This window comes from Lonchura striata, chromosome Z (assembly GCF_050655825.1).
Source record: "Lonchura striata isolate lonStrDom1 chromosome Z, ASM5065582v1, whole genome shotgun sequence".
Classification (NCBI taxonomy): domain Eukaryota; kingdom Metazoa; phylum Chordata; class Aves; order Passeriformes; family Estrildidae; genus Lonchura; species Lonchura striata.
In genome coordinates, this window is record NC_140740.1 from 4,986,351 (window position 1) to 5,011,282 (window position 24,932).

At 42.1% G+C, this 24,932-nt stretch overlaps 1 long non-coding RNA gene across 1 annotated transcript; it reads right to left on the minus strand.

The window, feature by feature from the left end:
- Positions 1 to 2,146: 2,146 nt before the first annotated feature.
- On the minus strand, positions 2,147 to 24,299 carry LOC146763593 (uncharacterized). Its single transcript, XR_014951397.1, has 2 exons — positions 10,806 to 24,299; positions 2,147 to 4,012 (listed from the first exon to the last, which is right to left on the minus strand). It is a non-coding gene; the product is annotated as an uncharacterized LOC146763593 (long non-coding RNA).
- Positions 24,300 to 24,932: the final 633 nt, after the last annotated feature.

Here is a 24,932-nt window from a genome sequence, read left to right on the forward strand (position 1 = left end):
TTCTGGACAAACACGTGGATCTGTAGATCTGTGCTAAAATCATATAAAATAGCCCCTTGTAAAAGTAAACTTTAATTTTATTTAAGGCTCTGAGCAACTTGAAAACATTACTTGACCTAGAGTTCAAGATGCCCTGTGTTATTGTCAAATATCCAATTAATTTAAATTACATAAAAAAATGTCAAGCAACAAAAACCAAGAGGACAAGAGATTAAGTGTGCTTTCCAGTCAGGCCCCTCACTCACCTAATTTCCTCTCTTGTAAAATAAATACTTCTGGATATATTTGCAATCTCCAGAGAGAAAAGTCTATGTGTTGTTTCTCCAGCTGCTGTGTGTTTCAGCAGCATGTTGTCGAATTGCATGTCCTTTATCCAGCTCCTTTGGGATGTGTAATGTACATCACAATAAGAAGCCAAGGATGATACAAATAATTATAACATGTGATACAAGCCCACTGTTATAAAGTCAACTCTCAGCAAATTCATCAACTCGACACATGATGTACAGTACCAATTTTATGTAAATGACTTGCCTAATCCTGCTGGGCAGAATTACTCCCTGATGTAAACTCTGTTAAATTCAGTGGAGTTACACCAGGAAATCATTCTTTTGCTCGTAAGATCTGGAGCCACACTTTGTGTATCTCGTTCATCTGGAAACCATGGTAATAAGAAAATGAGTGAAATCACTTGATTATGAGATTCAGAGGTATTATGTTCTCCTTTGTTTAAAACAAAAGACCACCTTAAATATTGCACATTATTATCATTTATGAATATGAAGAATTAACTTAGCAAATTGTATTGATTTTTAAAAGTCTTAAAGGCAATGAAATTTCTGTGAGAAAATTGGCCAGTTTCCACTGACTCTGGCAATCTTTGGATCAACAATTAAGAGAGGTTTAATACTTGGAACATAAAATTCATTGACATTGTAAACTGCTGCAAAAAAGACATTCCAATGAGACTGAAGCAAGCATGTAAGGCAACTAATGGCTTTTGTTAGGGTTATATGTCAAAAAAATTCCCAGATAATACCAAACCACCACCCCCCTCCCAAAAAAAAAAAAAAATCCCTAAATAGTTAAAATCCTGCAACTCACAACTACATTACTCTAAGGTGGCAAAAAAAAAAAAAAAAAAAAAAAATAAAGTGTCCATTATCCTGCAGTTTAAAACTATACATAAATAGTGCCACCCAGCTTTTATTTGTACAAATGATTTTTTTTTAAGAAACTATAATGCTACTATGCATGGAGTCCAAATTAAACCTGGATAAAAAGTAATATTTGGGAAATTTCTGGATATATTCAGGTTTTATAGCATGGCCTCAGCCAGGATGCTAAATCTGAACATCCAAGGCTTTGGTTTATGTCACAGAACCCTGAGATACTGGCATGGTGAGTTCTACAAATTCCATGTTTAGGTTTGTGTTGTCAAATCAAAGCCTGTCACTACCTCTTTTCCTTTTATATAATTTGCCAAACTGAGAGAGGACCCTACTTTTTTTCTTCAGAAACCTTGTAAAAAAGGCATGTTCTATGAAGTGCCCCCATGTCTTTGATGTGAGATTTCTGTCTATAGGAGGGAAAAAAGGGCCTTAACACCCAAACCATAAATACACAAAACCAAACCAAACCATATGATTTTGAGCATCTGGATTCAAATTTCCTGATGTGACACTGAAGAACCATTCAAAATTCCAAACTTGTTATCAGAGAACAGATGCCACTGCTTTGACTCAGCTCACACAGGCAAGTGGGATGACCAGAATATTTTCAGCAGCTTTCTCAGTCCATTGCCACTAACAAATTTGTGCTTCAGTGGAGTTTCAGAAAGTCTCTTTATCTTGGCTACTGCCTGGTCAACTTGTGCCTTATGTGCAAAAGTTTTGTGGTACCCTCCTCTCCATTGCTGAGGTTAATGGAAAAAGTCTAAAGCAACAAACCCTAATGAAATCTTTGTGGGTTTTTTTTGAATAGTTATTAATCAAGTTTGAAGGTAGACCACTGCTGGACAAAAGTAGAATCAGGACATGTGTCATGGCTTCTATCATTTGTCACTGAGAGAAAACAAAAAAGGCAGACATTATACACCCAGGTTTGCTTGAAAAAGTCACCCAAAGAGATCTGTACGCTGGATATGTACCTTAATTCCTTTTTTTGATTTATTTTTTTATTTTTTATTTTTTAATATCTTCTGCCCTCCAGATGGTGTGCTGTGATGACATACACCTGTTCAGCGTCAGCTATTACCCACAGCGACATATGGCATCTCACATATTGCCTGGGCTGAGGGGATCTGGGATTCAGGTCACCTGGGGTCTGTTTTCAAGTGGTGTGATGGCAGCTGTGGGAAACACGATGACTGACAGAAAATCGCTGCTCGTCTCACCAGCAGAAAAATGTAGATGTCTTTCAAAAAAGCCCAGCAGCTGTATCTTAACTTCACCACGTAGGTGCAGACAATGCTGGGATCAGCCTCTCCAGCAGACAGCACAGTGGAGGTGCAGTGCTGTCACTTTGCATATTTTCAGTGGTGGGAGTTGCTCAACGGGGAGAAAATTCGGCTGTTATGGTAACAAGTCTTGAAGGGTGCTGGCTCAGGAGGGCTGAACTGCCTCACAGCTTAATGATACTGTGGACCTCTGCCCACTGCTAGAAAAACACCTAAGTTGAAGCCTCTGTGGGCACCAAAAGTTGCAAGGGATTTATTTTCTCCTCTGCTACATCTAGTTTGTGTGGGCTGCCACAATACTGTAGGATACAGCAGGAGTTAGCCTGAGAGATAAAACATTTGGTGCTCTCTGGAAGCTGGGCTGATAGCAAGTGGAAGATACAGGAAGGAAAAAAAAAATAATTTGAAAAAAAAAAAAAAAAAAGCATGGCATTTCTTATCTGCATTTTTCACTGTTGTTGTTGAAGGAATTTGTCTGTTTCTGGAAAAGAGGCTGTTTTTGTGATCTTTCCAGGAGAAATAATGGAGGGAACTCATGGGTGCCACTGTGGTTTTGAGATGTTCTGCTAAATATTGTTGAGTTTGAGCTTTAGATAGGTTTCTGGTGAGTAGCTGAATTTCTTGGAACTTGTCCAAATCAAACAGAAAATGAGAGCTTTTTAGAGGCCCAGCATACCTCCCACATTTCTCAAAGTGACGAGACATGTCTTTTTCTCCCTTGCTGATGTTTTATTCTGTATTTACAGTTGAGGAGGGCAACTGCATTGCAGCTGAGAAAAAATATGAAACAGGACAAGTTACTTTTGTAAAAACCTTATTTTGAACATCTCTACATCTGAATACAGCCAGCAACTACATTTAATGTACTGTGGAGGAAATGCTTTGAAGTTTGAATAGAGAAGGTCTGATTTTTTTTTCTGTCTTCTAATTTTCAGTGTCTCTTCAGTGTTTCAGATTGAGTTTAGCCCTCATACAATATGATTAACATGGCTGTGGAACACGTTATTTTAGCTCTGGTTATGGTGGGCAAGATCTTTCTCTTACAGGAACAAAATCTGAAAACCTCTGAGAAAAATTTTCACCCATGCTCCTGGTTTAATAAGGCATTTGCACATCTACCACAGTTTAATATAGAAGTTATTGTAAAGAAAGCAACAGAATTATTCAAACAAAGACATTATTTGGCAACAGGGCACTCCTTTTTTTGGAAGTCTATATGTGACAAATCCTAAGTTCTTTGTCTTTCTCCTACTATTTTCTACCTAAGGAAAATAATTTAACAGTCAACAGTTCAGACAAATTTTGTAGAAATTATTCAAGGGATAACTCCTCAACGGAGTTACTAAGAATAGTAACATAAAACTAATCAATACTATCAATAAAGAAGTTCATTCTAAATGGCAAATTATTTGCCCTTTTCAGTGATCATTTTCATAATTTGTAGGTCTCACTGAAAAACATCACCTTGCTGGTCCTGGTAATGCAAAGGTTTCAACAGCCAGCTCCCACATGGTCTCCTCTTCTCCATTGTTTTTATTTCTGCAGATGAATGCTCTGAAATGAGAAAAACAATGAAGAGGGCAAAGGGGGGAAAAAGCAAAAAAAAGCTATGAAAAATTATTCTGAAAGACATCATTTACCTCCCTTAGAAAGCCTGAAATGCATATACTTAAACATTGGCTCTGCAACATCACAGGCAGCTTCCTCTTCCTATTAGTTTCATGTAAGATTGTGTTACTTGCTATATTTAAACTAAACCCATTGAAATTTGTGGAATTATTCATGTTTACCTGCAGTATGAATAGTAGAATATGGGTCCAAAGATGAGAAAAAAGAATGTCGTTTCCTGTCAGAAAATGAATATATGTTCATTTTTATGTACTATTTTCTAACTATCCAGGTATTCCACCTTTTAATGGTGCTGAAAGAATGAAATCAAAGTGGGGAAAGAAAACAATGGAACACCTTCTTAGCACCAGGCAACTGAGTGATTTCAGTTCTGGGTCATCCATTCAGGATCTTGAGGAGTACAGATGTTTTATTTTCCATTGCTGGACAATAACCATGTGGTGAACGTCAATCGCTCCATGTTTATGAAATGGTATCTGGGTTTAATTTCTGCTGTCTGTCAATTGGAGTCTTTGATCTTGGCCTGGAATTATTTTTTCCACTTCACTCTAAGTGACTAGAGGCTACTGCTGTCACCGACTCTTCAATTCCTGATTTCACTTTGCCAAGATGTAAAAGATTTATTTACAGGAATTCTTCCAAATGTGATCCTTAACTGTGGGTTTTTTTCTTTTCCCTTCTACCCTCAAGGTATTTTGTAGTGAGTTGCTGTAGGATTAACCTGAAGTAAAATACCCAGCACCAGGAAGAATGGAACAGAGTCTATGTGAACAAACAGATGTATTTAAGCAAAAAAAGTTCAGTTTTAATAACTAATTGCAGCTGGGATTTTAATATGCTCTTCTTTTTTGAATCAAACTGAAATTCTTGGTGATATGTGTTAAAAATTATGGTTTAAATTTCTGATGATCAAGTTACATAGATTAAAGTAATGGATACCAGACTCTGCATCAATGCAGTTATAAATATGGATGAAATGAATGTACATTACACACTGTTATAAATCTGTGTGTTCAAGGAAAAGCATAAATCTCCATCACCTTTTCCTCCTTGGGATATGAAAGGTACTGCTATTTTTACAGTGTTTTCAATGAAATTACAAGGTGGGGTAATTTTCTTGTTCTGAAAGGCTTCTGCATTTTCACAGACACTCGATACCATTTTATTTACAACAGCGTATCATTTAAGCACACAAAGTAGTGTGCACTGGGAGGAGCCATGTGACCTTCCAGACATGAAGACAAGCAGGGTGATGGTGCATTCAGAGACATTTATAAGTGTCTATGACATTTGTAGAGGTTTCTGCCCCTGCAGACATTTGCCAGGTGCGGCATCACCACGTCCTTTCCATGGTTTCCTTTCAGTACTTGTCAGAGTGCAGCCAAGTAAGAGGATGTGGTGAAGGCTTATGGTTAGAGGGAGAGGTTGTGACAAACCACTTGCTCCTCGATGTGTTCTACTGGGGAAAGCCTCAGAGCTTCAGTTTTTTTTTTTTATTTTTCTTTTTTGATTTGGTTTGGTACAGCCAGAGAGACTTCAATGAACTGTCGGGTTCAAACGCCTTATCTCTTATCTTCAGCTGGTTTCTGATGCATTGGGAGATAGAGATATGGGGTTTCTCCTGCAAGGCAGAGCTCTCAGCCCTCATCCAGAAGGAATTTGCCACGCTTTCCTGCAGGCTTTGAAGCAGCACCTGTGCTCTCCTGTGGAGCACACATGGAGAATCACCAGGCTCCTTGCTCTCTGTGGGATGGCTCCTTGTCCTCATCCTACTCTGCTGCCAGCGGCCAGAGGAGCGACTTCCTCGGGAGTGGCCTCAGGAGTGGCAGGAGCAGCATCTCCCTGCTCTGTGTGCAGCCAGCCCTTATTGTGGTCTGCGTTTCAGTCCTCACAAGTGGAGTCCAAATTCTCTGAGACACTCCAGGGAAGGGGCTAACAGGCTGTTTCCATAATATGTCTTAGCTTTTGGATGACCTACTAGTCAATGAGAGAGACAGCAATCTAGGATAATTGGAAACATCGTGGGGATGGGGGGAAAGGAGATGGTTTTGTTTTCTTTGTGAGTGATTTTGATCCTTCAACACAAACAGGGCTGCTTAAAGATAACAAGAACTCTCTCTGGTCAGCAGATTCTGTGGAGAGCAATTAAGGAGCTTTTCTGATGCCTGGAGGCTATCATGAAGCTCTCTTTCTCAACAGAGATGTACAAAATCATGCTCCAGCCGTGAATGCAAGAACTGGCTAAAATCTGACCATGAGCTTGAGCCAAACTCTCTAATACCCTAGGAGGCAGTGAGATCAAACTGTTGCCAGGAAAATACCCATCCATTTAATAACATAAATATTAATGGTGAACCTAGTTCAAAGCTACATTGAAAAGTTCCTTTGCTTTATAAGTTCAGTAAGGTTTTAAATGTTATTTTAGCTCCATTTCACATGTTTCAGGAAGGTTTTCACTTTGAGGTTGATGCTAATTCAATGAAATTTTGCCTAAACTTGGATTTTTGACTGATAAACCTTCCTTCTGGTATTTGAAGCTTCAGAAAAGTGAGGATTCTGAGCTGAAAACCACCACATTTTCAAATAGATGGCCATGTGAGTTTTGAAGCTCAATGATCCTCTACATTCAGACTGCTCTGAGTGCAGGAATACCCGCACTTTCCTGGGAGCTTAAGCTGATATAGCAGAGATTTGGATTATGCTAATATCTGTTGGGAATTGGCAATACCCACTGAAGTCAGTGGGCAGGTGAAGTAAACCTCAAACACTCAACCTTTAAATATCTTCCTGTAATTCCAGGAATTAGACACCACCAACCCAGTGGGTGCATTGCAAAATACATAAATAAAAACCGAGAAAATACGATAGTATGCCATTTTTATATGGGAAAACCTCTGACTTGGCCACAGCTTCATTTCCTGTGCCCTGTCCACTCACCAGGCTCAAGAATGGCCCTCAGCCAGAGGGAACACCACAACTCAGAATAAAGAGTCCACCAAGATGAAAGTCATGCCCGGTGGTTTGTCCTGGCACCAGCAGCAGACAGAAAGCTGCAAAGTGTTCCTGGAAGCTGATGTACACAGGGCTGGACCTGCCCTGTGTCCTGAGCCTGCTCTAGGGACAACTAGAGCAAGGAGCCAAAAAGCAGCAGATCAGTGTGTCCTACCTCTGCCTACAGCTCTGCCTGCTGGCCATGGTGGGGCCCTTCAAAACCCATTTTGAACTGCATAAACAGTTGTGCTGTTTATGTGCAACTTTTCCTCTCCATGGAGATCCAAACTTCCCGTGTCTCCTGTGGGATGGAGCAGCTTTGAGACCAGGGCTTGGCCTCTTTGTCATCCCCCATGTTTACTTGCCTGGCAAATTAGTGCTTCCTTTGCCTTTTCTCCCCAGCCCAGACCTCACTAAATCAGTGGGCAACCTTGCATTCATTCATTCATTCCCTCAGGCAGTGGACTGAGCCTCCTCTGCAGAGAGCAGTCCCCTGGCAGCCTTCCTTGATCTCCAGCCACAAGGACTTGCCTCTGTGGTTTGTGTGGCTTTTTGGGGACTGCCAGTCCTCAGTGCCCAGCTGCAGCAGCTCACAATTCAGCCTAGGCTATTAAGGGAGATCAGTGGACGGTATGCATGCCACATCAGCCAAAAAAGTCAGCTAGTCAGCTTTTTTCAGTCCCAACCGTGGTGCTTCTAGTGGCCTCCTCCAGCTTTACACCAGAGCAAAACAGGAGCTCGTGGAACAGGTTTCACCTTGAGTGTTCCCCTGCTGAAAATGGGGTAACCCAATCCTTCAGCGAAGCTTTTCACACCACTGCTGTGAGAAAGCAATGGCACAACTTGTGTCTGAAGGCCAGCACCCCTCTGGAAGTCCCAAACATCCATTAAGACAGACAGAGCTGGACTCCGTGGGTTCTCCAGCTGCATGTCCTGCCCAAGGTGTTTCCAGGCTGCCATGAGATGAGCTGGATGCAGGAGCTGGTTTGCCACCCTAACACAGCCCCAAAGCCACCATCCTGTAACTTTGAGGAGCAAGGCCAGAGGAGGGGGCTGGCAGCACCATGTCCAAGCCCCTCAGGAGCCACCCCAAACTCAGCTCCTCCTGAACATGGCAAAATGCTTCAGGTAACAGGTCTGCTCAACAGCATTGTTCCAAAAAGGAGCAATTGCAGGGTTCAGCCTATGTGAGCCAGCAGTGAAAGATGCAGCTCACACACTCACAGCCATGCAGGGATGTGGAACCAGGCCTTAGAGGAGATCTGGTACCATGCAGCTGCTGGATTTTCAGATGTCTCCACTCTGAGAGGCAGAGCACCCAGAATGTTAGATTCTGGGAGAAACATCAGGTTTGGTTGCTGACAAGAAGGGTTTTTTTCTGTGTTACTTCAATCCATTTAAGATGCTGTCATAAATTGCGGCCACAGAAAGATGAAACCTTCTCAAGGGGTGGCTCTGTGAGGTACCAGCAGCACAGGCAACATCTGTGCCACTTCTCCAAGGGATGACCCGCACAGCTGAAACACAAAGCAGCAGCTGTCCCTTACATGGATGTCAAAGTCAGATTGGGTGTTTAACTAGTCTTTGGACAAGCAGACTGTTTTTCAAATTAGTACAGAGTCAGCCACCAGCCATAAAGAGAATTTTCATCACTTTTATTGCTCTTCTGATGGGTTTATTGAAAGCAAGTTAGCTTTCCACTCCCTGAGAATTATTGCAAAACACTATGGCTATGCTGAAAAAGGCTGCACAAAAAAAATTAGTTGTATATTTTGAGCTGTTTTCTCAGGAAGATGATGAACACTTTCAGTGAAAGGCCTGTGCTTAGTCCTCAGTTTTGCTGACAAGTTCTTCTGGGTCCCAACCAAATAAAGTCAGGAGGGTACACATGGCTTTTAACATCCATGCACTTCATGACACAGCAGGAAGACAGGTGACCTGGTACAGGGTGATGCTCTACATGTGGCCACCTTGCCATCAGTCTGAGAGGAGTTTTTCAGTGCCTTAGTGCTTCTTCTTTCTCCTCAAGCCCATTTCCTCAACACAAATTGTATTCACACAAAGCCAACAGGTTTTATGATGTGTCCAGAAGGGCAGCTGGCTTCTTTCACCTCTTGAAAATGCCTTAATCAGACAAGCATGGTTTTTCACCAAACCCTGAGAACACCTCCCATTCCTTGCAGAGACTGCCTCAGCTGTGACAGCGTGCTCTTGGATTTTTCCCACGTACCACCAGAGCAGGAGGAGACACTGCTGAACTTCTGCAGAGCTGCTGGCCAGTGGGACCCCAAAACAACAGATGAACTGCTCCCCAGCCCTGCCCCTCCAGCCATCCCATCCTTCCCTGTCATGGGGGCTGTGTCTACAAGTTAGAAAATTCTGAGGTAGCAAATACTGCACCAGAAGCTGGAGCATGGCATGTTATCCATCCCAGCTATCTGCTTGGAGGAATTCAGTCCATGGAGTCACAATCTAGTTCATTGTCTGCTGCTGGAGGAATTCTGGCAAACCCTCACAGTGATAGAAGGTTTTAACATCCAATGGCCCAGAAAAAGTTCAGTCCTGTCTTGTTCTGTATATATTATAATTTTCTATTCCTGTTTTCTTATTAAATATAAACTGCTCTGTGTGATTTCTTATGTATTAATACACTCTATAAAATATGCCTGAGTTAAGGGCTATGGGAGAAATCTTGTAACAACATTGCACAAGTGATAATTTTTTTTCCTTCAGTGTTTAAAAATAGTGAATCTAAATTCTTTATGTCAAGGGATATTTAAGTTGGCTGGAAGGATTAATTTATTTTTATTAGTGTCCCAGGATATTTTGCACTGGAGGGACTTTGTGGTCAACATTTTGATGTTGCCCAACAGCATTTTTGTTTCTCTTCTAGCTGTTTTCAGTCTGCTGCTTTGCAACCAGTATGAAACCTAAGTTCTGTCAGAGTTGTAATAAGTGCTTACTAATTTAGGATCCTTTAAAAAAATACCTGGCAATTCTGCCACTGCACTCTCTTATCTGTGAAGCCAGGCTGCCACCAAAGGGACATTAACTCACATTTAGCCACCACCCAGCCTCAGCCTGCAAGCTCTGGTGACGATTTGGGTGGCAAATGACATCCAGCCCTGCTCATGTCCCCACGTCAGCACAGACAATGATAAGCAGCTAATTTAGAGGCCTGAATATTTTGGGTACCTGAAGGTTTAGAAGAGTTTTCAGGATGTTAAAAGAGAATGTTAAGAGCCAGAAACTGAGGAAAAGCCATTTCAGGCTGGATCCCCAGGATTGGCCCTGCCCTCTCCTGTAGCCTGGTGGGTACAAATATAATACATATCCCCTTGGCAGTGGGGAACCACCAAACAGAATAACTCAATTCAACCACTGCTCTTTCACTGTTTGCTGTGCTTGGTGCCAGATAGCCATAAAAACTGCTTTGCAATATCTCTCTGAGTATCTCATTCAGATATCTCATCTCAGTCCCCCATCCAGAATATATGTCTCAAAATGGAGAAAATATGGTTCCCAGCTTTTCTGTGCCTCAGTTTCTCATCTCTGAGCTGCAAGTCTCTGTGGACAGCTGTTTTTCACAGTAATTTTACACACTGAAAGCAGTGTACAGTTCCAGAGTAGCTGATATAAGTATACATAATCACCCATACACATTCACATAGAGAAAGAGAGAGCTGCTGATAGACAAAAGAGGGGGAGAAATTCACTTCAGACCCACCTCAGATAAGTTGAGTGTGCTCCATTCCGCAGCAGTAATGAAACATCTTTTCAGCGTGCCTAACAGGGCATACATTTTTGGACATGAAGTCACAGAGATCTGTGCCAGCAGCAAGACTGAACCTATCAGAATGTAAAAGCATTGGTGGTGACCCTGGAGAGAAGAGCACTTACCATTGTAAGTGAACCAACAAAGATATTCTGCCCAATAATGTACACAATGAGGAAAAACTGTACCAAACAAAGTGGAAATTTAAACGAGTGTTCCATTCTATGGGCTAAAAATAAAGGCATTAATCAAAGCATACCTGCATAAATGTGAACCCATATGTTCCTCACACATGCAAAGAAAGAAAAGGTTGTCATGAACACAAGAGACAGAGTTGTTAGGTAGCACATTACTGTTTGAGTGGTGGGGGGGTTTTATTGTGTCCTTTCAAGTCCTTTACATGGGGCTCTTTTCCACAAAGTATTCATAGTTCCCATGTATCTGAAAATAACAGCAGGTCTGGGAGCCTGCAGCTGGATCCTGGAGAGCAGTCAAGACTTCCTGCATTTTAAAAGTGAAGTCCACAGCCTGACACCCAACACTTATTCCTCACTATTGGTGCGAGGTAGGTGAGGAACAATGGGGTCCTCTGCCAAGTGAGCCGGCCGAGTCCTTCCTACTGAAATATCCCTCAGCTGCCTTGAATGCAGGAGAACAAACATCACTTAAAAGGCATTTCCATAATCTGACCTCCTGTTGTTTTGCTACCCATGTCGTAAACCCAAGTTCATTTCCTCTCCTGGATGCCAGACACTCAGAACAAGATGTTTTTCATCTTCCACTCAAGGGCTCTCAGGTGACTCCCTGAAGGCCAGCCCCACCACTCCCTGCTTGGTAACTGGAAGGTTGTGGGCTGCTTCTGTAGGCTCTGCTGCCACTCAGAGGCAGCCACCTCCACCTCCATAAATGACCTGTTGGCTTCATTTGGTGGCCACACATGAGAAAAGAACATGTTGCATCATATTCTGGCTGTCAGCAAGGGACAGTCAGGCAGGCAACCGGGGGGAAAATGTGCTTGAAATCCTGGATGCAACCTAACAGGGTGGGGGTGAACACACAGCTGTCGTTTTAGGAGGGCTGGCAGAGGTCAGGAAAGAGCTGTGACTTTGGCAACAGCACAGAAAAGGGTGTGTCAGGACATATTTTTAAGTGTCTCCTCTCCTTGCTCCATCAGTTACCAACAGTCATCAACTCTTAAGGACCACAGTTGTCCACTGCTAAGGATCAAGGGTCTGCAGTGTCCTGGATGGAAACTGTGTCCTCTGTACCAGTGCTTGATATTTGTTGATATTTCATGTGTGAAGCTTTCTTTTTCTTTTAGATACCACTTCCATTGCCCACAACTAACACACAGAATTCAGAGTTAAGCTTCTTTCTAAATTCCTTGCTGTTAATTAATAGTCTGCTAATAAGGACAGAAGTAGCTCGAGTAGTTTGGGTTAGAAAGACCAGGCTCCTCTGAACCATGAAAACGGAGGAATCACCTCCATTCTGACTCTGGCCAGAAAAGTCCTTTCAAAGACCATAGGAGGCATTTTAGTGGCTTCTAGTAAGTGCTGACTGTCCAAGTCCAGCATCAATAACAGGAAATAGCAGGAAACAGAAGCACCACGTCAGCACTACCAGCTAACCACATTTTGATAGCACATGCAGGAATAAAGGCCTCATGCTGAATTAGATCACAGAAAACTAAATCTTACCTTCACCTGATTTTTTTTTTTTTTTTTTTTTGGTGTGTTTAACATCATGAGCATCACACTTGGATTCATTTAGACACACTGATTCATTAGATGGCCCATGACCTTAATAAATTTAAATTACCAGGAAGGGGTAGTTTATCCCAGCGTCTTAGTCATAGAAATGACTCATGATACCCACCCACACTAACCTTTGTTTGGTCTCTCCAAGTATGCCAGGCTTGTCAGCCTTTCACAAATGGAGCTCTTTGATTCCCTCCATGAGAGGAGGACATCAAGGAAGTCTGATTGCAGGAATCAGCTCCCCGTGCAAAGACACTAAACAATACCAGTGACCTTGAGGAGCTGAGGACTTGTTTTCTCCTAGGACATGATGTGCTGCTGAAGGGAAGTGTCTCACTTGACCTGAAGTGAGGTAAAATTGTGGGATGGGGGTATCAGGGCTTTTTTCTCAGAAGGCCTATTTTCCTCTGCCTCTCTGCTTATGTGCTTGTCTGTTGCTTCAGATAATTTATTTCAGATAATTACCGTTCTCAATAGCCCTGAATGCAGCCTTGTCAAGGGTTTTCCAGGTAGAAGAGTTTCTGCCTCTACATGTTATTTAGGTTTATGCTCTATCAATTATACCCCAACCCAGCAAGCAGCCAAGATCTCAGCATAAGTTCTTTTTTCAGCTGGGTCATGGGAGATTATGGGCTTGGACATCTCGGGTTTGAGATGTCCAAATTTTTGACTCTGGAATTGGCCAATGTGAGCAGCTGATCCCCCCAAGACTTCCCAAAATTCTGAAGGCACTGGAAAAGTTGTAATCTGAGCAGGACTGTTGAAAGATGTTCAGTGGGAAAATCTACATCTGAAAATATGCTAATATATTAATATTTTAAAGTACTGATTTTTTTTTCAATTAAGTGATTCATGCTAAAAAGTATTTCTCATCAATTGGAAACAATATTCACTTCCTTTCAAATCAGAAGAAATTAAAATAAATATAATTTGGTATCCTTGTTTATCTCCTCAGTCAAGGAGGGGGAAGAGGGAGTGGAAGAAAGGAGGAAAAAATCTAACAGAAGTTAACTATTTTCTCTGCATCTACATTTTGTTTTGAATCAAGAAATATTTTTTTTAAATGCAAATAATTCCACAAAATACCAGCAAACTGCATGAAATATTCTCATCAAAATAAAAGGCTGACATTTTGTTCAAAAGTTTTGACAGGCAAGATTTCCTGTTATTTGTATGTTATTGTAATCTTAATTTTGGAGATTTAATATATCTCAAATTAAGACCTTTGTTAGAGATGGTCCAGTTTTTCACTCACACCTGAATCATCATATTACAAACTTCACCCTCCCTCGCAGCCTCTGGATGAAAAGCTTTTCCAATTCAAAAATAAGGTCTTTTAGTCCTAGTTGTCATGTCGCTCGTTCTACCCTTGTATATTTCAGAGATCACTTCGCTCCAGACAAAATTACATGCTCAGGGCTTCAACACTCATCCTGCCACAGCAGACATTTCAGTTTCGTAGAAATGATGGTCTATTTCACTGCCCTGAATATCACATATCCTGACGCACACGGCAGAGGCACAAAGCAGAATCACCCAGAATTCCAGGAAGCATCTCCTGAGAGGTGGGGCAGGGATCAGAAGGAGCTCCTCAGGAATATTACATTGTCCTAGCAGCCTTGGTTAGCTCTGCAGGTTTTGTTAGGATACCAAACCTGATCTGTCTTTCCACCGCCACACTGCTGTCAGCTCAAGAAATTTATTGTCTTTCTGGCCATGTGTAGAGCTCTCCTGAAAGCTCTGACTTTGACATAACAGGAGCACTTTTGTGTCTCGGGTTTCATTTGGAAAGGAAGGAGTAGGGAGAGACAGAGAAAAATAAAAGAAGAAAGAAAGAGAGAGAGAGAAGAGACAGGAAAGAAAGAAAAAAGATGGAAGGAAGCAAGGGAGGAAGGAAGGAAGGAAGCAAGGGAGGAAGGAAGGAAGGAAGGAAGGAAGGAAGGAAGGAAGGAAGGAAGGAAGGAAGGAAGGAAGGAAGGAAGGAAGGAAGGAAGGAAGGAAGGAAGGAAGGAAGGAAGGAAGGAAGGAAGGAAGGAAAAGGGGAAAAAGAAAAGTGAAAAAGGGGAAAGGAGGTGAAGGAAGAGCCCCTTGCCAGCAGCTTACCATTCCAGCTGTGTGCATGTCCCAAAGAAGGCTCTGCTTATGCCTTCTGAATAACTTTTCAGAAATGTTTAGCTTTCTCTGTTGTCAGGGGCTGGGACACAGAAGGGAATTCAGGACATTTGGAGATGACCCTGTCTTCTAAACCTGTAGGCCTGCTAAATGGCTGTAGAGGGAACATTCTAACTTATTTCTGTGCATGCACACACACAGAGCCAGGTCAGATTATTCTGAAGGCAACCACAGGCTAAGGGGACAGGGATTTTTTAAAATTTTTTTTTTTCTTTTTTTTTTTTTTCTTTTTTTTGTTGGTAGAGGAAAGAGAGCTTCAGTAGAGGATTTTTGAACATTTAGAGCCAGTAAAGTTCATGCTTTCTTACAGGCTTGTCTGAGACCTATCTGGTCATTACCTTGACATTTTGACTTACAAAATCACCAGGCTACCAGAGCTTAGAGATGGTCTTAGAAGAGCACAGACCTAGTGTGTGAAAGGGTAATGTGTTTGGTGGCATCTTAGACAACAAAACTGATAAAGTAAACATGGTCTTGGCATTAAAAGAAAAAAAAATTAAGGCAGAACTTCTACAGAATTCAAATTTTGGGATTAAAAAGGAGAACAATAAATAACAGTATGAACTGGAGATGAGAGATAAGATACAGCAAGATCTCATGAAATAATTAACAGACAAGAAACAGAGACAAAACCAAACTAGTCAGAGACAGACCCATAGTAATTGCCAAATCAAGCATGTGGCCTTTAGAATGAGTGGGATCATTCATGTGTTACACAAGATTAAATGAATATAAGAGTGCTATAAAACCATGCCCTGCAAGTGAAAGAATTCAGAGCAAGACAAAATTCAAACTCACAAACAGATGCTCAGTGAAATTTACTGTGAGTTCAGAGAGAAGCTCTGCTAAATCATTAAATAAAGACTTGGAATTCCTTAGTGAACAATTTAAAGCGGTGCAGAAGGAAGAGATACAATAAACCAGAACAAAGTGGAAGAGAGTACACAAAACCCAGCTTGGTTCTGGGGCTAGACAGAGGTACCACTTTGAATCTGCTCGAAGTCCCTCAGTGTTTGCATGTATTTGCAGAATAATAGGAAAGGCAGCTAACAAAGAGGGCGGGTAGGAGGGGGAAGGAACTTTGTGCCTCAGAGGGAGGAAAGAAGCAAGATGAAGAAGGAAGAAGCGCATCTGAAGGGGACAAAGAGGAAAACAGTAAGGAAACTCATATTTGGAAGAAACAGGCAGCAGATACCATAGCAGGCAGAAGGGGCAACTCCTCCTGTTGTCTCATCACCTCCCCTTGATCCACCCACACTCCCTTTGCCTCCACCAAGGCGGGTGACTGATGTGACCAGCAATGTGCCACTTCATCCCCGAGTGCCCAGCACCAACCCTCCCACTGAACTGCGAAGTTAAGCAGTGTCCCAGTGATTTGCATCCGTGTGCTGTGTCAGAGCTGTGCCCAGCTCTGTGTCAGTGTGTGTGTCTGTAGGAGTGTGGGCAGCGGGCTCTCCCCGTGCAGTTTTTAATCACTTTTGGGATCTTCCGACTCTCTGCAAGACCTGCCAGCCTCTCTGAGCACCTTCAGTGGTTACTTCATCTCTTTAACTTCATAAAAGGTGCATATTTCAATAGGCAGCAAAAAGGTGCATATTTCAATACACAGCCCCTGTGTATAAAACTGGATGCAACCAACTGTTCCCAATAAAATGAAAGTGCTTCAGGTCCTGATGATGGAGGAGGAGCAGCTCATCAGTGAAATGTTGTGGTTCTCCTGCCACTGTCTAAACAAGGCCATGAAGACTGCTCCTTTACCTTATTAATGCTCCTTTCAGTGTGCCACATCAGCTCCAGTCAGAGATCCCAGGATAAAGTTGTTCAGAACACAGGACTCCTCTGTGCCTTGTGCATTAAAGCAGCAGCATGGAGTACATGGCTGGCATACACAGCTGCAGGAAGAATGCTGACCTAAATCACTTGTGTCCACCCCAAGTTTACTTTAGTCTACACACCCTGAATTGTCTTCTCCTGCCAACAGTCAACAAAAACAAAAAAACAAAAAAACCACACCTGAACCAAACAGAAAAAAACACCCCACAACAACAAGAAACAAACAAACAAAAAGCAAACTTGGCCATTTTTAAAATCTCAATTTTGCTTTCACGAATATTTGCAAATAATATGGTTTCATGATGGGATATATAGAAAGAGACCTACTACCAACACAAAAAATACACTGAAATACAAAGTTTATAGGACAGAGTGTGGTCTGAAACTTAACTTTTTTTAACCATGTTAAATTCATGACTGTTCGTGTCTGCTGGTTCATGCTTATTTACTTTCCTTGCTGAAGCATAGAAGAATTGTGTTATGTCCACTAACACAAAGCAAAATGCTAGAAGTTTACCTGTCTTGCAAAATTAATTGCAAAACATTTGTGGGATTAAACATTTTGATTCATCTAAGCTGGAAACAACTGAAAATGTTTTAATTTAGTCCTAAACCATCATCACACTGTGTATATCAGGAAATACTATTATCATGATCATATTGTTTGGGGTTTAGATCTATTAAGTTAAGTGTGCTTATTAACAAATTCAGCAATGTAGTACAGCATAGCCCTCCTAAACTTGACAGTCCTTTCTCAAGTTGAAGTAGCTGAATTGCACCCTGCAAACTCATAATTTTGCATTTTATTCATCCTGCAGGGTGAGTAAGTGGTTAAACCCTTAACTGGCTGCACAAATACTGCGTGGCTTAAATTCAGATTGCTACAAAGGGAAGGTAGAGATGTTCTCAGTGTCAATAGGCCATGACTTCCACAAAGCTGATGCACAGTAGCTGAGAGAGTGACCACCCACAGTGACACATTTTTACACTGAAGATACAAGGAGGCCTACACCAATGACCTTTCCTGGAGACCAGGAGAATAAGGCTCAGTAATGCAGGATTTAGCCATTCAGAGAAGGTTTTTGGTCCCAGTTAATAAAGGGTCTCGCTAATCCAAAAGCTACAAACCTAACAAGATTCCTGATCCAGCAGTGACTACGGCTCGGGGAGGAGTTGGGATTTTGCTTCGTTTGATGAGGAATTTATGCTGCTTTGAGCACTGTTTGCAAAAGCCCTTGGATACCGAGGCTGTGCTCCCTCAGCCTTTGGCACCACACACCCCTGAGCTCACAGGAGCCCTCTCACAGTCCACAGCTGCCAGGAGGGAACAATGCAGCAGAAATTTTCACCTGGCCAGCGTGCTGGTTCCACTTCTGTGGCTGGAGGATGCCTGCGTGCTGTAGCCACGGTAGCCACGAGCAGGCGTCCACACACACATCCCTCCTTCAGAGGAGAGTTACTGCCAGAAATACAGCGTGTTATGCAAACAACTTAGTCACCCGAAGAGCTTTATAAATGCATAATAGGTAGATAACGCAGAGAAATGAAATACACTTTACTGGAGCAGCAGGGAGACACACAGCCTTTCCATTCTGCCTACAGTGCAGGAGCAGAAGCTGCCTGGTGAACCAGGTCAGCCAGCCCTGGGGTTTTGCATAAGAATTTCACACAAGTATGCTATCTAAACCATTTCCTAAAGACATCTTCTATTACTGAGATCACCGAGACAGAAAGCACAATAATGCAGGGAGGTTCTTTAGGAAAGGGGGCACTGAGGGAGAACAGGTTAAAGCAAAGGTTTTCTAATCTTTTGTGGGGACAGAACATTCAGTGAGGTTGCAGCTTGGAGAAATATTACAACTGGGCTTTTGGAGCAGCTTTCAGGCCGGGCACCTTTTAATCTGCTGGAAAACAGCACTGGTTGCAAAAAAGATCCAGCATATATACATATAATCATAGAATCACAGGACAGCTTGGGTTGGAAGGGGCCTGAGAGAATACCTCATTCCACCCCCCTGATGGTGTCAGGGACACCTTCCCCTGTTCCAGGTTGCTCAGACCCTCATCCAAACTGGCCTTCAACACCTCCAGGGTATGCACAACTTCTTGGGTCACCCTGTGTCAGGGCCTCCCCACTCTCTGTGTATTTATGCAGGTGAAAATCAAACCTAGTCCTAGTCTTTTTGGGAAGAAATTGTCCTGTTTAACCCGTGAAACACACCTATGTTCCTTCAAGGCTTAATTCAAGATAATACATTATAAAGCAATGAGGAAAGCCAAGTACCAGGGTTATTTGAGCCATGGCTATTTAGAAGTAATCACACTTCTGGCAATTTACAGATATTACCCCCTCCTCATTCCAGTGGCATAGAGATAATAGTAAGCTGTATATTCTGAGAGAAAAAGAGAATGTATCTGGTACATATATATTTCTGAATGTCTTTTCTGCTTACCTTCAATCCAAAAGGGGGTGGGAGTAGGGGCTAACCTGCCATTTTAGAGTAAAAATGTTCCCTCAAACCTTTACAGCATTTACCTTCTTCAGTGGCACATTAAAAAGTCTCACATCCTTAGCAATTCAGTAAAATAGCAAGTAGAAAGCCAGAGAGAAAAATGAGGCCAAAACAACCAAAAATCAGCTTTGTCTTGATAAAAAACAAAGCAGAACCAAAACTTCTCCAAGGCCGTGATTACAGCTAAATGGAACAAAATGAAAAACAGTGGTGTCAAACTAACCCCCAGACTTTGTAGGAATCACTTGTGTAACCAGGAAGCAGCTGAGAGAGGAATTCTTGTCCTCAGAGAAGGTGCAGAGAGAGAGGGAAGCAAGGGAGAGAGTTTGTGGCTGCTCGTGGGTGTGTGTACAGGAGCCTGTGTTTGTGTGCTGGAGCACACAAATGAAAAATTAGAGTGACAGCTAAAAATGCCAAAGGCAATCCAAGGAGACAAATGGGGAATAAAGAGAATGGAAAGGGAGTAATGGAAAACTCTATCAGTGGTGAAACAAGGAGAAATGGAAACAACTGAGATTTTTCAACTGTGTGAAACAGAAGACAAAGTAAAGAGCAGAAGCAGAGAAACAGAAAATAGATATTATTTGGTAGAATATTACCATCCATTCTCATTTTATATTTGTCTAATGACTACTACCCTTTCTGAAACAAACCCAGCTATAATGACTCTTTCTTATAAAACACCTTTTTTTTACTTCCTGATCCACAAGATTGGTTGCTTGATATCTTACCATTGCACATGTAAAGGAAACTTCCTGAAATTTCCTGTTTTCCTGTTTCAAGTGAACACCTCATAACCAGAAACGGGCTGAAGAGAGGCAAGAGCCTTTCTTCAGAGAACATCACCTTATATAATCAGAATGTCAGTAGATCTAAACTCAAACTGTGTGGTCTGAATCACAGCTCTAAGCTGCAAAGACAAATCTTTGGCTCCTGAGTGATGGACATGAGAAATTCTGCTGGCATTCTTCAGGCCACCCTTAGAAAGAAATCTGTGATTTTCCTCTTTTCAAGCTGTGGTTTGATACTGCCTTCCCACCCAGAACAACAAGGCACCAGCTGAAAACAAATCAACTGAAATAGTTGAAATTAAGTAAGAAGGTACAAAACATAGACATGCTTTGAGCAGAGGAGGAACCACTTGAGGGGAAAAAAAATTAAAGTAAGAAAGGAAAAAAATGGTATTTCAGTAAAATCTTCTAGGCTAGGAGGAAGAAAATTTATTCAATTTCCTGAGTTCAAACACATGGTGTAAGTGTGCTTTCTCTCCAAATGTCATTGGAGAGCAATTAGCATTTTGAAATTTTAGCCCCAGAAACTGAAGAAACTTTTAAAAATGTGCACCTCTGGCTCCCCACTCCCAATTCCCCCCACAACCAAATCCTCCACCCTCCCTTAAATCTTGGGTACAAAATACAGTCATAGGCAGCAAGATGACTGGTGTTGAAAGAAACATAGCTGAGTTCACTGCTCAGAAAGCCCAGACTTTTAATCAATTATCTCCTAAGCTTTTTTAAAGTTTCCATAGTCAGTGAATGCTTTGCACACCTCAGCTCAGCTGTACTAAACTTGCCTAACTGAAGGAGACCAACTTGTGGGTACACAGAAGTGCTAACAAGAGTATTAGGCTGGCTGGAATCTGACTTTTCACTAGTGTTTGACAAGAAAACATAGATTTCACTGGTCTGGTTTACCATTTATTAATCTCAAGTGAAGGAGGCACTTTTATATCCCTAGCTGGTTCCCTGTTCACAAGTAGGTAGATATTTCTTCTAGTAAATCTGGTTATTGTTTAGGGCTTGGAGAAGCATGATATAGCACAAATCCCTCTGATCAGTATGGTTAACACAAAGAAATGTTATTGCAGTATCTGTTTGGCACGTTGGGAAATACTATAATGATCTGGCAGAACAGAGTATAATATTTTGTTGCAGCAATGTTTTGCCTATAATTTCAGCAGAGGTGATATTTGAATATGAAGCAGATGAATGTAGAAATGACTGATGCACATATATCTTAGCCCAAACACTACCAACTAACACAGACATTAAACTGCTTTTTGCATAATCTCCCTTCTAGTAACAGTTTTTGCAAATAGATCATAATAAGACAAACAGAAACACAAAAATTACATATTTATAATTTACTCTCTGCTTCACTGGCAATTCCCTTTCTCAAAATTAATCCCTTGTACTCAACTTGGTGTTCTCACTTAAACAATGAACAGAATTTCAATTCACCAGTAATATTGAAAATTATATACCCTAATAAGCACTCTAAAAAATAATACAGGAGATTTTCACTGACTTCTGAATTCAAACCCATAAATTTCTGATGTTTATGGTTATCAGTTAATGATAAAAAATTACAATGAAGATTTCAGTTTAGGGGAAATGTAGATGGAAGTAAAGACAATCTCTTGGTGAAAGAAACAAACTTTCTGAACAGCTTGGCCTGATAGCTTCAGGAAAGGCTGCCTTTTCTAGAAAGGTGGTCTGAGATAATGTAGGAGGGGTTTTAGAGATCTGAAGAGAAATCCAGTTCCTCTGAAGGAGGGACAGTGAATATTCAAATGCCATTTACTTCTGAATGACTTCAATGTGGGAAGAAGTCACCTGGGCTCTAAGCTGGCCTTCAACCATGCTGAACTCTTTCTTGTTTGCTTCTTTATTCTCCTCCCAGTCATTCAGAGACACAGGATGGCACTCGGGGATCTGTCAGAGTGTGTGAAAGGGTTAAAAGGATTTTTTTCAGCAGCAGGGTGATGCATAGCCACATCTATTGAAAGCAGATGAATCCCAGTACCTCCCAGAAGCTCCTGCTTCTGCTCTGTTGGTGAAAGTGCTGTAGTTTGGTAGATGAAAATTTAGAAGGGAGGAGAATATAGGTAGCTAGGATGAGTGTTCTACCTGATATGAGCAGTTAGGGGAAGGAATGACAGTGGAAGGAGGTAATATATGCATCTTCCTCAGCACTCAGTTGCTTGTTATGGAAACCTTGTTAGCAGATGAAAGTGACAGGTGAGGTTTAGCTCTGTGAAAAACCAGCACAAACATGGTGTGATGACTGCCAAGGCAGGGGAATGGAGCAATCTGTGAACAGGATTGGAACCCACAAATAAAACAGGTACTATTTTGTTCTTAAAATCCAAAGACAAGAAGAAGCACAGAAATTATCAGACTAGGAGGAAGAAAAAAGGAGAAAAAAACCCCATGTACATTTAAGCTCTTGGTCTCTAATATCAATGGGTACTCATGAAGAAAAAAAAAAAAAGAAGAAAGAAAAACAAAACAAACAAACAAACAAAAAAAAAAAAAAACAAAAAAAAAAAAGGAGAAGGAGCATAACATGTCACCATGCACTGTTTACATCACTTACATTCATAGTAAATGACCTTTCCCACGAATAAAATGCCTTTGAGCCTGCCCATGACTAATTTCTAATGTTGTTGTGATTTTAACTTTGGCAGTACAGGGAAAATGGTCACAGCGGACTCCAGTTCCAAGGGAGCAAAAACATCTTTGCTTCACCATTGTGACACTTTTAAACCAGTCTGCAAATTATCTCAGCTACCAAGTTCATTTAAGAAAGTACCAGCAATCCATGGCATGAAGGAATAATTCCACAAAAACTGCTAGTATGAGGACTGTGAATATCTCCTGTTACTGTTGCGCAGGAGACCCAGATTCATCTGTAAAGATCCCTTATAGTGGCATAATCTTCACGAGTCAGAGTCATGTGTTTGTCTGACACACAGTGAGAAGAAAGCATTGTGTGTGAGACCAAAATTTAGTCCTTTACTTTGGCTCCTCTCAATTCTTAATCCTTTTCTCAAACTTGAAAATTAATTTGCATAATTTTCTGCTCCGATGGCTTTCAAGGATTAATTGTACTTCTGAAAGGGACAGGAGCAGTTTTGACATAAATGGGAGGCAGGAACACAATGGGGGAGCCTGTAAATTTCTGATCTCCTCCTATGACATAAGTACAAGGAGTATCCAGTGTAATACACCAAGATGGTCAAAATCCACTTCATCTCACTTCCTCTCACCCCGACCCTCTGCAAATCCTCACATTTAAGGTCAGACATGATCAGTCATTCATTTTGTATTTGTTGCATCTGAGGTTCACTGGTCACTTCTTGCTTCTCTCCTAGGGGAATCTGATTTTTTACATACATGATTTTTCTTGCATTGCCCTCAGTAGCAGAGGAAGATCACCATTAATATGTGCAGAGAGAAATAGCAGAGAATATCTCAGGTGCTCCTTGGTGAAACCTCTCTTTCCAGTAAGCCCATGCACTTTTTCTCTTCTCAAAACCCGTCAGAACTGCGCAACGGGGAAATGCACAACCCTCACACTCTCCCACAGCCTGTCTGCTCCTCCTGTCATAAGATGTCTTTTCACAGATCACTTTGTCTGTCCTGCTCTGAACTCTGCTATTTCTTTCCTGTGTTTTTGAGAAGAAGCAGGAACAAACACATGCCACCAGCAGACACCCAGCCATGGCTTGGCAGCTGCCCTAACTTAGGTGAAACTATGCTGGCATCTGTCACCTTAGGACCTGGCCTCATATTTTCAGCCTGGAGGCACCTAATCCAAGGCCTTCTAGGTAGCCATCAGGAGATAGTGTCCAGATGCTGGCTCCAAAATGACACATCAATCAGCAGAATCAAAACAACATTAATTTTACATGGCTATGTGAGATACAGATAATTATGGTCAAATCTGCATTGCTTCTCATGGTAATTATAAGGATTAACATACTATTATGATTACAGCACAACTGTGTGGATGTTGTATTATCAATATCATAGGTTTCCCCTGAGAATAACATTGAAATGGATGACCTCTAATCATCAGGGAGGCCAAACAATCTTACTGTGCCAGGAGAAAAAAAAAAATGAAAAGTGAACTGCTTCAAATCTGGGTTCCCCTTCAGATTCTGTAAAACAAAGCAATGGGAATTTCTCTTCTCTTCTCTTCTCTTCTCTTCTCTTCTCTTCTCTTCTCTTCTCTTCTCTTCTCTTCTCTTCTCTTCTCTTCTCTTCTCTTCTCTTCTCTTCTCTTCTCTTCTCTTCTCTTCTCTTCTCTTCTCTTCTCTTCTCTTCTCTTCTCTTCTCTCTCCTCTCCTCTCCTCTCCTCTCCTCTCCTCTCCTCTCCTCTCCTCTCCTCTCCTCTCCTCTCCTCTCCTCTCCTCTCCTCTCCTCTCCTCTCCTCTCCTCTCCTCTCCTCTCCTCTCCTCTCCTCTCCTCTCCTCTCCTCTCCTCTCCTCTCCTCTCCTCTCCTCTCCTCTCCTCTCCTCTCCTCTCCTCTCCTCTCCTCTCCTCTCCTCTCCTCTCCTCTCCTCTCCTCTCCTCTCCTCTCCTCTCCTCTCCTCTCCTCTCCTCTCCTCTCCTCTCCTCTCCTCTCCTCTCCTCTCCTCTCCTCTCCTCTCCTCTCCTCTCCTCTCCTCTCCTCTCCTCTCCTCTCCTCTCCTCTCCTCTCCTCTCCTCTCCTCTCCTCTCCTCTCCTCTCCTCTCCTCTCCTCTCCTCTCCTCTCCTCTCCTCTCCCTCTCCCTCTCCCTCTCCCTCTCCCTCTCCCTCTCCCTCTCCCTCTCCCTCTCCCTCTCCCTCTCCCTCTCCCTCTCCCTCTCCCTCTCCCTCTCCCTCTCCCTCTCCCTCTCCCTCTCCCTCTCCCTCTCCCTCTCCCTCTCCCTCTCCCTCTCCCTCTCCTTCTCCCTCTCCCTCTCCCTCTCCCTCTCCCTCTCCCTCTCCCTCTCCCTCATTTCCTCCATCCCATCAGCTGTGAAAATTCTCTC